Here is a 17,182-nt window from a genome sequence, read left to right as displayed (position 1 = left end):
AACCTTGTCTCCGAACTACTGGTTGTCTCCATAGTTTCGCTATTGCTAACACCACTCATTAAACTTGGCCCTGAACTTGTAGATGCACCCGCATCAAGCGATTTTGATCGGCGTGCTCGCCACGGTGCTGCATACGCACGTTGTTTAGCTCGCCGTTCTTCTCGTTCTTCTTCTGTTTCTTCAGCACGGCGCCGTCGCTTGGCCGCAGCAGATCGTTCCAGCCTCGCCTTGTACTCATCATCCAACATAGCGCAAGGCAGCGCACCGACCACTGCGAGGAGCCGAGCTGTAGCCCTATTTATCCTCCTAGCGTGACGTCACACCAGCGAGCGCCCTCTCTCGATAGCGCCGCAGCAGCGGCGCGCAAGGCTTCGCCTCCACCATTGATGCCGCGAGCTGGGGCCCCGTCTCTCGGTCTGGCGTGACGTCACACGGTCACTTGACGCGCAGCTGTGTAAGGAGGCGCCACGACCAACGATGGGCCGAAAGTGCGAGCAGTATTGCTTTCGCAATAAAAGGTTAGGACGCGGTTTGCACAATACAACAAGTTCTTCGGCTCGGAAGAACGAAGAGTTTTCGAGGGTTTCTTAGGCAGTAGTGTTGACGTTGTTTCGAAGCAGGATGTTATTTATAGATTCGGAGGGCAAGACAAATTGGCTCGGTGCCTGACATCCGGTGCTGCGCTTTTCGTTGAAGCTGGTACCGGCACAAACAAGGCGCTGTCCCCTTCATTTGGTGACTAATTCAGCGCAAGAAAAGAGTGGCAAGGCACTCGACTGTGTCCTGGCACTCGACGCGGAAATTCCCGACGACGGAATGGCATCTGCGGGTGCTGCCATCTCGCAGACGCGTGTTTGTGACCCTTCACAACATTACCAGAGAGCATATTTTTGTCATGAATTTTCAATGAAGGCGTTTGCTTCATAGACTTCGGCTATATTAATCTGTGCATTCAACCAAAATTACGGCACATATCTTACATTACAACTTCATCGCGTAGGTCAGAATATGTAAATGCGCGACAACGATAGTAGTCCTTCACATGCGACAAAAGCCAATGAAAGCTTGTCAAAGACGAGCACTTCCATGAAATCACTTTGGATTGCTCTCTAGCTTACACAGAAATCTGTTCGCAACCCTACATTGTCTAATGGGGAATGAAGGTAACAGCCTGTTCATGCAATGCTCCGGTCAACACAGTCATGCCATTATTTGCCGTTGGTGTCCCACATTAATCACTGGAAATGGACTGCACAACCCGTAGTTTGAATAGAACAGGTGCAGACTGCGGGAACTGCGTCAGTACATTTCTTCCACCGTAAAGGAGCCGTTGTAACTTTACCAAAGGACGAACGCAGTCATCATCAATTCACGCGTGGCAAATTTTATTGTGATTTCTAAAGGGACCTCTCCCGTAAGTAATGCCTGGCAGCAGCTTTCAAACAAACCAAAAGCACTAGGCGTCCCAGCTAGCACTGATGATGCGCGCTGGTACGAGTGCAATTGACACTAATAATTTTTCTCCTTTGTTCCGGTGACCTGCTGAATCTGGCTTTATAGCCCCGCTGTTAGTGGATCAGTCCTGCTGTGCTCGTTTACGCTGGCGGAGTAACACGGCTGGTGACGGCCAGCCTCGCGGCGCTAGTGATCACTACACAGGCGCCGTGAAGTCAACACAGACGCAGGCGTCCGCCGCAGAACCAACTCAGCCGCACACGTGGTCCTCGTGACGCGATGTCACTATCACCATGCATCGAAACGAAGACCATGCAGGCGCAATCGCAAATTCACAACTCTCAAAATCATGCATTAAAAAAGTATAAACTCCAAAGCATGCAACAGCTGGGTTGGATGAATGCCTTGATGAGAAAAGTAACCCCCCCCCCCCCCCCCCATGCATTTTTTCATACTTCAAGTGAGCACTGGAAACACCATATATGATCAACTAGGCGCTGAGTGTGTTACGGTTGGCATCTGACACCACGTGCAGAAAGGAATTTCACCCGATCTTCTCTCACTATGCTCGTCGAAATGAGGCGTGACTTCTTTCCGCCAATCACTCTCTGTGGCGGTCACGTGACGTCGACGGAAGCAAGATGCCTCCGACTATTGTAGAGAGCCTATTTAAGGGGCTCCTAAATGTACTTTTAAAGAATTCATTCTCTTCTCTTCATCTTTCACCAGCCTTGGGATAAACTGTGCAAGTTTCGCACTAGAAATCGTCTCGTCCTTGTTCGGTCGCCATGGTCTACCGGATGCCTACAGCCCGCCGACGACGCCACGCTACCCAATAGTAACGTCTGTAGAGCGTCGATAGACATGCGGCGCAACAGGGGCAAACACATGCGGCGGTAGCCGACAGATGAGGGAAGATGGACGGAAATCATTGTGATTTCTGGGACAGCGGTCGGTGCTCATGGAAGCCACCCGCCTTTTGGGATACGCTGAATCATTACTGCCAATTTAGAGCACAATCATTGTTCTTTTTTCGCATGCCAACGCGGGTTTCTTTTATGGGAGTAACTCTGTGGGTTATTTATTCTTCTGCTTGAACTGCACAGGCTCACCACAGCTCTCTTATGACCGACGACAAGCCGATAGGGCCGCCATGCATACTACGTTTGCGTCATTAATATTATCGGAAATAAAATGGACGGCAACCAAACTGCCTGGAGAGTCCAGAATACCCACACAAGTATCATTAATTCATTTGCAATGAAAAATACACGAATGCGTTGCTTTCACCTTGGTGGATTCAAAGAAAAACAAAAATTGCGGCCACCTTATTTACGTCTCGGATTTCATCAAGAGGCACACGAAATGCGCAACGAAGAATAAAAGCGACCCGGACGTGGTTCGAACAAACAGTCTTGCTGACCGGTGTCAGGCGCACTACCGTTGCGCCACCGAGTGCTTTCGTTCTTAGGCATGGTATTTATTACTGTGGATAAATGTTCTATGCACATAAACTCTGAGCTACCGCTCGGAAACAGCTGCATTCTTTTCAATACTTTTCAATATGTCAGGCGTTTCGGTGAGTTGTATAATGAACAAATATGGGACTATGAATTGGATTTTTAAACAGTTCAGTCTCAGTCATGTATGAAACAAATGCTTTTCTTTTTTTGCAGAGATGTGAGAGCAGTAGCCACTTTTGTTTTAGCGCCATAGCGTTACCTCACAAGCAAAGCTTGAAAACCGGGGCCATATGCGTGAAGCCTCAACCTTTGACCTTTGACGGAACGCACGGCGGAGTGATAGTGACTCATAACGAACATGACATGAATCCTGGCATATCCAAACCACCCCGAACAATATCAACCGCACAAAAGGAAACCTGCCCCCAGTATATGCCCAGAGACTTCGCTCTTCAACGCAACGAAGACAAGTCGCCATTCAGCACCTCCCTGCAGTGCGCCAGCGTGACTAACAGCCTAAACCCCCCTCCCCCTCCCCCGCGCCTTTCGCGACAAAACTGTCGTTCTTTTCACCCCCCCCCCCCTCCCCTCCATACTTAAAAGACGCTAGCTACTGCCCTCAGTCACCCCTGATGAAGGAGCCGAGTCGGCTTCGAAACGTTGGGTTAAAGTTAAAATTTTGGTTGGAGATGTGCAGTTCATTACATTCTTAGTTACGACGCAAGAAGAGACTAATCGCTCTTTTGCATGTTGAAATTTTCAGTTTTTCGTCGCACAATAAATTTTTTTAAACAAGTTCAGCATTTGGTGACTTTTATTTGTATACTTCATATCAAAATGTGCGATGCTCAGGAGTGTGTATAAAAAAAGGTTGTGACCCGGACGTGACTCGAACACGCAACCTTCTGATCTGGAGTCAGACGCGCTACCGTTGCGCCACCGAGTCGACTTATTGCCTGCATAATGCAGAGTTGTTTTCAGGGCAACTCATCGTCTGTTTCGTCTGGCCTCTTCCCGTGCTGTTTGTTTTGCCCATCGTCTTTTTCAAGAGACAGATGTGCATCTACAGTTGGATAGAAGGGGATTCTCTAGAGTCTAAGAGATCGCAAGGTTGAACGCTGCATTTAGGCAATTTACCTCCGAAATCTCTCAACGATAATGAAGAAACTTCCGTTTTATTTTTTTTTCACCTTTCGTAGATTATGGAAATGTTTGTGATATTGTTTTAACCTGCAGATGTTGTCACAAATAAGGCGGGAAGTCTCCACGCGAAGAGCTTTATTTGGCGTGATTCTCCTATTTAAGTTGCACTGACACCACGTGGACTTAGAAAAAAAAAGACTAGAAGGTAATGCGGTGTTGTGTAAACTGACATTCAGAATGAAGCAATTAAGCATGAGCATAATCCGTACCACACATCCAAGTAGGGCAATTTAATGAGTCACAAAAATCTCACCTAAGGGAGGGAAACAGTACAGCTGTAATTGATTTTATGCTTATCCTCAGAAACAACGGACTCACAGCAACTCGCTGCGTATGACATGTGGATACAAAAAATCCGTCTTCGAAATCAACGCGCGCGCGCGTTCACACACACACACACGCACACGCACACGCACACACACACACACGCACGCGCGCACACACACACACACACGCACGCACGCACGCACGCACACACACACACACGCATGCACGCACACGCACGCACACACGCACACACACGCACACACACACTGGCACACACGCACACCCTACACGCGCACACAGGCACGCGCGCGCGCGAACAGACAGCTGACTAAAAATTCAGCGGAACACCTAATGACATTATGTGTTGGCAATGCGATATCATTCCAAGCTGTTTGGGCCCTCACCGGAGGTGACTGGTTTGGCTTGTGAAGCTACCTAGGATGCCGCCCCGCAAATGGATTGCTCTTCCTGTTCCGCCGATTTTTTTTTCCCCGATTAGGCTTCTAATGCTATCACATAAACAAAACAGCTAACCTGCCAGCGGGAAGCTTGACAGGTTCCCCAGTCTCTTTAAAAGGTAAAAGGCAGCTACTTCCATCAGCACAGTAAAAAAACGCAGCTGCACTGTCACTCTTATGACCTCAATAAGTGAGTACCAAAAATATTACTACTATTGTACCTGGTCAACACCGGTTCACAAGCGTCGACACCTCACTTTGTTTTCTCACTCCAAGTTCCCGTCGATTAGTTGTCATTTCCATAGTGCATGCTGTTGGAACTAAAATAAAACACACGCACAAAAAAACCGCAAGCACTCCTCGCCACCGCGACTAAAAATTGAACTTCATTCGCGGTCTGTCTACAGCATGGAGGCAAAGAAGTAAAAGCAAGCATGGACCTGAAGATCAAAATAAAACACCAACGATATCCAAACGTTTCTTGCGCTGAAGGGGGAAGCATACCGCGTGTTTCCACGAATCCGGCCACCGATGTTTAAAAAAAAAAGGCTTTTTGAGGTGTAAAGGTTGCTTTGGCAGCAGAGCAATACAAGTGTTGGTGGACATCAGAAAACCGGTGAATCATATAAACTTTTGACCTGGTTAACAAATTTATCATTTTTAACTTTTTTACTATTGAAGTTAGGCGCCTGGCTGCAAATAGAGATTCATAGCCGGCCGTTAGCAATGGCCATATGAGATTTCAGAATATAGAAAAGCCATTACTCTTGCTGCTCTGACTCGGCAGATTTTGATATACTCGCGCATATAAAGGTGCGCTTTTGAGATGCGCACGGCTATGCCGGGCGAAAAGCGACGGCCCGCATCGTGTCACTCCGTGGTTCGGGTGCCTTGTGACCGTCTCTGAACCGCCCGCCCAGGGGTGCTCGCTCCTGATCACTGCCCCAGTCCACACGGGAGGGAGAAGGTCACGTGGTATGTGGTCCCGTGGGACTTGCGTTGGCCCATGGCTAGAGTGTCCCAGTACACTCTACCATGGCTGGGTGACGTGTATTGGTGGCCGCGGAGTTTGCAAGACGAAACCCGGGGAGTTATCGTCGTTGACTGCAAAACAGGTCCCAAAAATCACCGATGACGTCACCGTGGTATCAAAGAGAAACAAACTTTCTTCTGAGTGTGCGGGGAATTGATCCCAGGACTTTCTGACTGCGACGCAAGTACATGGGTTGCCTTACGACCCTATGGTAATGAGTAGGTGTGTCATGAGACAGGAAGATAAAAAATTCAAATGAATAAATACAAAACACAAACGATGCTTTCGCACTCATAGCACGCAAGGAGACTGTTGTGCCCTCTGTAATTTTATAATTCTTCTTGCGCAGGTCTATAAGACTAGGCTATACTGCCAGTCATTTCAGCACGGTGATCAAGGCGTCCTTTTCGGCGCAGACATCTCATGTTTTAGTCGAGTGGAGGGAAAACTTGTAAATAAACTTTCTCGCCAATAAATGCGTTTTTTGCAGCCGGGCAGGCACAGATTTAGCCAGAAAGAGCCACAGAGTCGACTTTTCCCGAAAACAAATTTTGGGAGATGTCCACAGTTTTTCTTAAATCGAGTGGCTGAGAGAAAACCGAGCATTTTTTAATATAATGGCCCCAGAAATAGAACATTGTCAGCAACATAGTCACAAACAACCAAACATTCAATTTTTACTGCAAAGAAATATTAGCCAGAGTTCTCCTCAGTGTGTCTTTAAAGTCCCATTTCAGTGATTACCCTGCTGCTTAGCCGCTGGTCAATTGATAAGGGGTTTCCTTGACTGCTGGTCAATGGATCAGACTTGATTAGGAACACTTTGGGTTACTGCAATAGGGTGACCATGCTCTTCGGCATCAAACAATTGTGGAGTGCTCCTGAAGTGCCTGCTAGGCATTAAAAATCGCTGTTAGCAAAACGGTAATGCTAGTCACGTGAGGTGGTTGTGGCCACCCGGTTTGCGCATGTACAGCTTTCCTGCACAGCCCCTACCGTCCTGTAGCGGCCGGCACTAGCGAACACCCCGTAACTCAACAGGGATATTTTAAATGTAATTTTGAGATAAGTAGAGACTTCCTACAGATTCTGGGCGTACACGGTGATTAACAAGGCCAACTACTCCAAATCGCTGCCAAATCTCAACTATAAAATACTTTCCGACATTCCCGCGGTTCATTTCAGTGTTCTGCGCCACACGGCACGCAACGCAAATAAGAAATTCCTGTGGAACATACTAAAATATACAGGTATCGGATATGAGATAACTGTTTTAAAGGTTTGGCTGGAGTCCACTTTTATAACATCTGACCAGCGGTATTTTCTGCAGAAAGCGGGCATTTGTATTGAATCGTGTGTCGCGCCTGTATTATGCAACATCTTTCTTTCACAAATGGACCAAGTACTTCATCATGTTTTACCTGCAAACAAAGTTTTTATAGTTTTAGATACGTGGACGATTCTTTTCACTTTTTTAACCAAGGACGCAAGTTTGAACTGTGCTGAAGCTGCATACGATGTTTTATCTCTTTTTAGACAACATAGAAATGGCTTAGGTTTTACATGTGAACTGCCTGTAGGCAATTTTTTACAGTTTTCAGATCTTAACATTGAGTTCTTTACGGATCATGTATGTTGGGCTTGCGCTCCGCGAGGAAGAACAGGTCTTCTGCCATTTCACTCCTCTCATTCGAAGTTAGTAAAAAAAAGCATTGATTCACTGTGTCTTGAGTCTGCACTAAGGAAGTTATGCGCTCACATGATGCGACCAAGTTTTCATAACCAATTGGCAAGGCTGGCTTCAGCCGGTTTCCCTAGTTTGCTCGTCACAGGGGTCGCCGAACGTATGTTGCAGATGAAGTCGAGGGCAGTGAGAGCTGGGGCAGAGGCGAGACCTGTGGCGGTGCCGTATGTGCACAAGTTAGCCCACAACCTGAAAAAGGTTGCGAGGAGGCATGGGGTCCCGCTCGTCTTCACAGCCCCCCTGAAGCTCGGAATTGTTTGCTTTCGAGTGGATAGAAGAAAGCAAAAATAAAAAGAAACAGGCCGCGGTACCAGGCATGGACGACCATTCATGAGATGTACCGAAGGGGTAGTTTACGAAATTCCCTTCTCGTGCGGTCGTTCCTACATAGCACAAACTGGGCGCTGTGTCAATAAGCGAATGAGGGAATACGAAAGAACCATGAAAAAAAATAAAAAAGGGCCAAAATTTACCTAAACATATCAGATCCTGCCCTTCACGCTTTTGTGAATAATGTTTTTTCAATGATGCGGATTCTGGCCAGGAGTAGCAATGTAACAGCAGGAGAACTGATCAAAGTGCTCAATATCAACAAGAAAGGGAGTTTTTGCGTCAGCGAAACATCAATATCTGTGCACAAGGCGGAAAAAAAGGTTTTTGAAACATGTTTATCGTGTACGACTTGATGTGTGAATATGCTCCTTCGCAGGAACTTGCGCACTGTCTATATATGCATGTGTGTGTGTGTGTGTGTGTGTGTGTGTGTGTGTGTGTGTGTGTGTGTGTGTGTGTGTGTGTGTGTGTGTGTGTGTGTGTGTGTGTGTGTGTGTGTGTGTGTGTGTGTGTGTGTGTGTGTGTGTGTGTGTGTGTGTGTGTGTGTGTGTGTGTGTGTGTGTGTGTGTGTGTGTGTGTGTGTGTGTGTGTGTGTGTGTGTGTGTGTGTGTGTGTGTGTGTGTGTGTGTGTGTGTGTGTGTGTGTGTGTGTGTGTGTGTGTGTGTGTGTGTGTGTGTGTGTGTGTGTGTGTGTGTGTGTGTGTGTGTGTGTGTGTGTGTGTGTGTGTGTGTGTGTGTGTGTGTGTGTGTGTGTGTGTGTGTGTGTGTGTGTGTGTGTGTGTGTGTGTGTGTGTGTGTGTGTGTGTGTGTGTGTGTGTGTGTGTGTGTGTGTGGTTTTGGCGCCTTAAATGTACAATGATGAAAACCATCGTAGGTTGTAAAAGACGCTGATAATGCTCACGTCCCGCGACCAGTTTGAAAGCTCCGTTACTGCACATCCTTCAGTATCGTAATGCCACCTGAGCAAGTTGCTTCTCTGCTATTTCTTTTTCAGGTTTCCTGGACAGCTGAATGGCGACATTTTCAAATTGGCCGTCAACATGGTTTCCTTCCCCCGCTTGCGCTTATTCATACCCGGTCTTGCCCCTCTGACGTCCCTAAACAGCCAGCCGCAGAACGCCTTGTCTGGGCCGGAGCTGACGCAACGGATGTTTAATGCCGAAAACATGATGGCTACCGGTGATCCTCGCCATGGCCGCTACCTTACAGTCGCCGCTATGTTTAGAGGTCGCATGAGCGCACAGGAAATTGATGAGAATATGCTGAAGGTCCAGAACAAGAACTCTAGTTACTTTGCTGAATGTATCTCCAACAATGTCAAGACTTCTGTGGGTGAGATCTCACTTCGTCGCCTCGAGATGTCTGCTAGTTTTATTGGAAACAGCAGTGCCATTCAAGCGGTTTTCAAACGTTTCTGCGAGGAGTTCACTGGTCAGTATTTTGTCTGGTTTGAAACTGCTGCTTTAAAGCACGCGCTTTCTTTATACCGTTCATTAATGCCCGCTTTCTGGAAGATAGCGTAGGTCGTACAAGGCACTCGTGTTGTAACAGAGTTAGCATGCCTGCTTATCACTATTTTTGTCCGCAGTTATGTTGCGCCGCAAGGTGTTCGTGCACAGGTACACCGACCTTGGTATGGCTGAAGAGGTGTTCATCGAGGCAGAGCAAAATCTGACCCATTTGATTGCTGAATACCAGCAGCATCTTGAAATTGCAGCTAGCGAAGACGACGACGCTGGAGAGGCCTAATTTTTTCTAAGTGCTCTCACACCCACAATCTTTTTTTTCTTTTGTTGTCCTATTTTCAGTAAAGCTCAAGAATTTCCTGCCAATTCCTCCTATTCTACGACAGCGTTCAACATTACCAGGTATACGAGGCAGAACCTAGCATGAACCGCTAAGCCTGGCGAAGATATTGCAAAAGCACTTCTCCCATTGAAGCTCGATGAATAAACATAAAAAATAATGTACCAGTTTTACACACACGATTTAGGTCCTCTGTAATGTTGTCTCTAATCTTCCACAAACAAAAGTGAGTCGTGTCTGGATTCTTCACCGAGCACTGGTTTCAAAAATATATTCAAATTTAAAACAATGGGAGTCTAAGAGAGCACCGAAATTCTCAGCCATTTCAGGAGACAAAAGCTTGATTCTCGAAGAATCTACATCTCCAATCGCTTTTTTAAGCGGCCACTATATAGCACGGGGTCTGAGCATTCAGTTGGGCAGGGGCGTCTTTGTCAGATAAAACCAGTCTCAAAACACTGTCATCTATTCTCTCGCTGTAAGTTATAATCCAATTGTCCATGCATACCATATACATGTTTCGTAGCCGAGTGCTCTAATGTTGCTACATGCACGTATAGAGGAGGTGGGAAATGTCTCAGCTGTTACTATACTTGAGCGGCATCTGTTACGGCTTAGGGGTTTCTCCTAGTGAGGCACTGAAACACTGTCACTCAGAGCGAGAGGAGGCATCCCGCCTCTAAAAGATGATCGATGGATGTAAATCGGAGTGACAGGTGTGCAGAGGAGCACAAAACTATAACACGCGATGCGTAGCCATGAAAGCTTGTGGTTGTGACGTTACTAAATGTCACCGAATCGAAAGTGCTCCGATAACGCCTCTGTTATCACGCCACTCGGTGGTCCGAGCGATGTCGAGGGCCGAGCTCAGCTGATTGAGGCACAAAGACGCTTATATTAGCTCTACGAATTTTATGTATATAAAGTACAGCCGTTTTTTCCTTCAGTGACCGCGGGAGTTACGGTGTTTTGTTTGCGCGCGACATTTCGCTTTCATTTTAATTTCAGCTCGCTTTCTTTTCATGAATTGACGTACGTGGTAAACCATTAAGTTAGAACACAATAGTAGACGTGGTGTCTCTTCTTGATCTACTAAGCTACATGAAATGGAATGTGGTAGAAATCATTGGTATATGCATCAGATTCGCTGGTGCGTTTACCTTTCTTCTTCTTCATTTTAAATTTCCGCCTGTTAGCCTAAGATATTCGGTAGGAACTTTGCGGCTATTCAAAAAATTTGTATACGTGGCGACTGCGAAAGGTTGAGTACTTAATGCATATGCTTTCTAGACGCAGTTTCTGACGACGTTTTAGTGATACTCAATTGAGCGCTTTTACAATATATAAAAATCGTGCCTGGTTTATGCTAATCTATTTCGGACTTTATTTTGGAGAAATCAACGATTGAATGCTTAGTTAAGTGCATGGACACACGTTCAGCATTACCTTAACAGCGGTGAAGGCACCGCCTGAGCGCTTTCAAAAATAGCTTGGGTGAGGAGCAAGTAGCCTCCTTATCACAAATTAGGTCACCCTTTTTGGCCGCTAATTCTGTTATGGTCCTGTATGCAATGCAGACTGCATTTTTAATGGATGACACAGATAAATGTTTATTGCCCAGCGTTGCTGAAGGACTACAGCAAAGTCTTTTTTTTCTTCCGCACTCTTGGTTGATTGCACTGGTCGTGTTTCTGTAAGATCTTCCAGTTGACTGTGCACTAAACCGGGCAAGAAAATTAGCTGTTGTATTTAACCCTTTTATTTTCTTTTACGAGAAAACTTGCAGAATATGGTTTCTCTCACGCTATTGCGTAGAGAGAGTGGTGAATTATCTTCCACGCTCTTGGCTGTGTGCATTGTTTGTGTTCAGTGGCAATCAAGCGACTATTAAGCGAAGCAACGAAAAACGAGATGCTTTAAGTAAGCAACAGTGAGGGAAGCTGGACCAGAAGCCGACAGTGTATACGGTCTCGGCAAATATCTGTTCGAAAGGCAATATATACTCTCGTGTCTGTGCCAGCTAAAACGGCACGCCGGCCTACAGAACAGGGATAAGTGCGCCCCGCTTCGCCGTGGGCGTGAAAGCGCTTTTGTGCATGCGAAACGTGGGCTTCTTTCATAACGGCCGAAACGAGACGCGCTTTAAGCTACTGTCTGAAAGATCACAACGCGCGTGAACTTCCATTTTTATGTGCTTAACTTTCTACCGAGTAATACAATGAAATGCAGTGTCATCGCAATCAAAGCGAGCAAACGGTAACTCCTGCGACGTGCCTTTGTGTTACCAAGGCACGCTTAGTACGAGTAACTACCACGGCCGGAACGTCGAAGCATCGGGCGTAGGCATCCCTTCCTAAGAGAAATTTTAACCCAAGCCCTAGAAGTAAACCATGTTTCTGTGACTCGCTTAAGCAATGTAGAAAAATACATCAAAGTTTCACCAAGCGCCCATCTCCTCACTCCCATCTCCATTGGCGCCGAGCTGCGGACTCGATTGTCCCATCTCTGCATTCGCGCCTCAATTTGATCCGTGCAAGGTGAACAAGGAGGAAATAATCCATCCTCAATGACCAGACTCCATGATGGTAATGAGCCGCATAACCTAGGAACCACGTTTAATATTTCCATCTCTTTCCCAATTTAAGCGTCTTGAAAGTTTGCACCGAAAGAGCCTAAGGAGAGCGCTTGGACTTGGAGATTCACATGCTGCCAAGAACAATCAAGTTGTTTATGAGTAACTATCACTCCGCCGCTGGCATTCCGTCAAAGGTCAAAGGTTGAGGCTTCACACATGCGCCCTGTTTTTAAGCTTTGCGCTTGATATAACGCTTTGGCGCTAAAACAAAAGTGGCTACTGTTCCCACATCTCTGCCAAAAAGAAAAGCATCTGCTTCATACACGACTGAGACTGAACTGCTTAAAAAACCGATTCATAGTCCTATATTTCTTCATTATGCAATTCATTGCAACGCCTGACATATTGAAAAGTATTGAAGAGAATGCAGCTGTTTTCGAGTGGTAGCTCAATATTCATGTACATAGAGCATTGATTCACTCTGATAAGCACCATGTTTAAAAACTAAAAGAAAGGACTTGGTGCCGCGATGGTAACGCGCCTGGCAATATAGCAGGAGGTTGCGTGTTCGAATCACGAGCAGGTCGCTTTTTTTTTCTCTGCGCATTTTCAGGGTTGTTGCTTTTGATAAATCTTAGAAATTAAAAGGTAAGCCACTATTTCTGTTTTAATTTCAATTAATTTCAGGAAGCTGCGCATTCATGCATTTTTATTGGCAAATGATTTAATGATCTTTGTTGTACGCATCTGCTGGACGGTTCAGGCATTTTGGTTGGCGTATATTTTATTTATGATTATACTAACCACGTAAGTGTAATAAGACGGCATTGTCTGCTTGGCGTCGGCCGTAAGAGAGCTCTGTAAAGCTTCTGAGTTGAAGTAGCGAAAATAAATATAACACAGAGTGACTCCCATAAAAGGAACTCGCGTTTCCATGCGAAAAAAGAACCTTGATTGTCTGTGCCCTCACTCGGCAGTAATGACTCAGCGTATTCCATAAGACGGGTGGTCTCCATGAGCACCGGCCGCTGTCCCTGAGATCACAATCGTTTCGGTCCATTTTCCCTCATCTGTCGACGACCAGCGGATGTGTTAGATCCAAGCGCCTAGTTGATCAATCTGGATGTTTTATACGGTGTTTCCAGTGCTCACTTGAAGTATGAAAAAATGCATGGCGGGATTACTTTTCTCATCAATGCGTTCATCCAGCGCAGCTGTTGCATGCTTTGGAGTTTATACTTTTTTAATGCATGATTTTGAGAGTTGTCAATTTGCGATTGCGCCTGCATGGTCTTCGTTTCGATGCATGGTGTTAGTGACATCGCGTCACGAGGACCACGTGTGCGGCTGAGTTGGTTCTGCGGCGGACGCCTGCGTCTGGGCTGACTTCACGGCGCCTGTGTGGTGATCACTAGCGCCGCGAGGCTGGCCGTCACCAGTCGTGTTACTCCGCCAGCGCCAACGAACACAGGAGGACTGATCCACTAACAGCGGGGCTATAAAGCCAGATTCAGCAGGTCACCGGAACACAGGAGAAAAATTATTAATGTCAATTGCACTCGTGCCAGCGCGGATCATCAGTGCTAGCTGGGACGCCTAGTGATTTTGGTTTGTTTGAAAGCTGCTGCCAGGCATTACTTACGGGAGAGGTCCCTTTAGAAATCACAATAAAATTTGCCACGCGTGAATTGATGATGACTGCGTTCGTCCTTTGGTAAAGTTACAACAGCTCCTTTACGGTGGAAGAAATGTACCGACGCAGTTCCCGCACTCTCCACGTGTTCTAATTAAACTACGGGTTCTGCTGTCCGTTCACAGTGATTAATGACGGATATTAACAGCAAATAATGGCATGACTATGTTGACAGGAGCATTGAACAGGCTGCTATCTTCATTCCCCATTAGACAATGTAGAGTTGCAAAAAGTTTCTGTGTAAGCTAGAGAGAACGCGAAGTGATTTCATGGACGTGTGACAAGCTTTCATTGCCTTCTTAAGCATGTGAAGGACTACTATCGTCGTCGGATACTTACTTATTTTTACCTACGCGCTGAGGTTGAATACAAATATTATTCATAATTTGCTTGAATGCACAGCTTAATATAGCCGAAGTTTATGAAGAAACAACTTAATTGAAAATTCATGACAAAATATCCTCTCTGATAATATTGTGAAGGGTCACAAACACGCGTCTGCGAGATGGCAGCACCCGCAAATGCCATTCCGTCGTCGGGAATTTCCGCGTCGAGTCCCAGGACACGGCCGAGTGCCTTGCCACTCTTTTCTTGCTCTGAATTAGCCACCAAAAAAAGGGGACAGCGCCTTATTTTTGCCGGTACCAGCTTCAACGAAAAGCGCAGCACCAGATGGCAGGCACCGAGACAATTTGTCTTGCCCCCCGAATCTATAAATAACATCCTGCTTCGAAACAACTTCAACGCCGTTGCATAAGAAACCCTCGAAAACTCTTCGCTCTTCCGAGTCGAAGAACTTGTTTACTGTGGTGTGCAAACCTCGTCCTAATCTTTTTACCCCTCTATCGCAATCAGTCTATAGTTCTTTTTTTTTCGCTCTACCTTCTGTGTGAGAATCCCTTTATCCTATATTTTTTTATCTAATTAAGGCACACGTTAAATTGCGTCTTTTGTGCAGCTTGAAAGAGAAGTCAGCTGTGAAACGTTAGCAACTGGACTCGGTTGCACATTCTGCTTCCGGCCACGATCATGAAAGGGCGCAGGATCGCTGGGTCTTCGCGAGCTGTGATAACGGCCGATGCTGGCCGTGGAACATCGTTTTTGTACGGTTTGAAAGACTACAGGATTGTTATGCCGCCAATGCCTACCGGAGAAGTTCTGAAAAAAATGGTTGTTCTTCACTGCGGCACCGCTAGAAGGGCTTACAGAATTGAAGATTTCCGCCAGCCGATGAAAGAAGCCGGCGCCATCGAATAGGTGGGTGGTATCGGAGCACACCAGATTTCGCACGTCTGGTTAGTGAACTTCCGCAGCGAGGAGGCCAAGAAAAAGTTGCTCGACGCCGGGCATATCACTGTTGAAGGGAAGACGCGTAGTTTTTGACCCTGAAAGGCACGAAGTGCGGCTGAAGGTGCATTGGTGCGCCTTCAGCGTGAGCAACAAAACTCTGAGGCGGGCGTTCGCTGAGTACGGTGAAGTGAAAGATGTCTCGAGCGATAGATGGAAGACCAGCGGGTTTGAAAACGCTGACTCAACTACTAGAGTTGTGCGGCTGGTTATACGAGAAGATGCAAGCCTCGAGCGCCTACCCCGTTAGATGCGTATCGGGAACGGGAAAGTTCTAGTCGTCGTGCCTGGGCGTGCGCCGATATGTCTCCGCTGTCGCAACACAGGCCACATTAGGCGTGACTGCAAGGTGCCCAAGTGTATCCAGTGCCACGCGAACGGGCACGAAGAGGCTGAATGCATGAATTCATACGCCCACGCGGCTGGGCGAGGAACACTCGGCGAAAACAGTGAGCTGCATATGGACGAGAATGAAATTGAGCAGGCCGCCTCCAGCCCAGTGGTCGAGACCCTATCGGCTGCATTGAAGCGCGACCACAAGGAAAACGACACGCCACCGACTGCTGAACCACCGTTCAGCCCACCCGAGTCGGCAGTAATGAACAAAGTTACCGAGCAACCGCAGGATATCCCACGCCCCGCTGAAAAAGGCAACGAGGAATCCATGGAGGTCGTCCCTGCTGCTGCTGCTAAATGGCGCCGCGACGACGTCGATGCAATGAGCCCGGAGCAAAGGCAACGTCTGTTACAAAGCCAGCGGGACGCCGGCGAGGTGAAAAAGCAACGTGTCACCAGCCGGCAACGATCGTCGTCGCTTCCTCGCGACAACTCAAAGTCCTAATAATGGCGGCACGACCCTACACGGCGCGACATTGTGCGTACAAAGGTGAGCGCCGTACTGGTGGCTTGGTCTTGCTAAGCGATGGCGGCTTTTGAAAGACACCTCGTCCTAGCCACGCTCAATGTCAGAGGTCTTTCATCCAGGAGGAGGCAAAATCAGCTGTTACGACTCGTGACAGAGAAGGAATTGGATATTGTAGCGGTACAAGAAACCAGAGTCTAGACCAGACCGACAGTATGGTGCGTCCGTTCAGCAGCCGATACGACGTTTGCGTGTCTCATGCGGTGGGTACTTCGCCAGGGTGCATGACTTTGATCCGTCAGTCTCTGGCAGCGATTGAAGATTGAGTTCAGATTTGTATTTCCGGTCGTTGGGTTCTCTGTGACATGACATTTGGTGGTCTGGAATGGCGCGTCTTCTGTATTTACGCGCTCACTATCGTGGAAGAGAGGCGAAAATTTTTTGAGACAGTTGGAAACTATTGTGATACAGACCTCTGGTCGTCTGTTTTGGCGTTTTTAACTACGTAAGCATGGCATGCGACAAGACCAATTCGACTCTCTATGGAGATGCAAGTACTGCCTGTTTGAGGGACGTAACTGATCGCTGTCATCTCGAAGATGTTGGCGATTGTCTCGGGTGTGGTTCTGGCGTTCGTTTTACACATTTCCAGTGAACAAGACACGCACGTTTGGATCGGGCGAACATATCTGCCGAACTGATACCAATCTGCGGAGAATACCTTGTACAACCAATGCCGTTTAATGGATATTGTATTGTTGTCTTCCATGTAGGGAAAAGAAAAGGAACGAAAAGCAAAATTGTGTGGGAAAACTGGAAACTTAATGAAAAGCTGCTGAAAGATATCTTTATGGAGCGTGCAGAATGAACTTCTAGGAGTGAAGTGGGAAAATTTAAGCAAGCAATGAAAATGACAGCAATTGAACGATAGTGCGATATAAAAC

The 17,182-nt window shown here is 46.9% G+C and overlaps 1 non-coding gene and 1 pseudogene across 1 annotated transcript; one reads left to right on the top strand and one right to left on the bottom strand.

The window, feature by feature from the left end:
- Positions 1–3,792: 3,792 nt before the first annotated feature.
- TRNAW-CCA (transfer RNA tryptophan (anticodon CCA)) lies at positions 3,793–3,864 on the bottom strand. Its single transcript has one exon. It is a non-coding gene; the product is annotated as a tRNA-Trp (tRNA).
- Positions 3,865–15,058: 11,194 nt separating this feature from the next.
- On the top strand, positions 15,059–16,217 carry LOC144123992 (uncharacterized; annotated as a pseudogene).
- Positions 16,218–17,182: the final 965 nt, after the last annotated feature.

This window comes from Amblyomma americanum, chromosome 1, assembly GCF_052857255.1.
Source record: "Amblyomma americanum isolate KBUSLIRL-KWMA chromosome 1, ASM5285725v1, whole genome shotgun sequence".
In the NCBI taxonomy this organism is placed as follows: domain Eukaryota; kingdom Metazoa; phylum Arthropoda; class Arachnida; order Ixodida; family Ixodidae; genus Amblyomma; species Amblyomma americanum.
The sequence above is the reverse complement of the archived record's forward strand: the minus strand, read 5'-3'. Positions and strand labels throughout refer to the sequence as shown.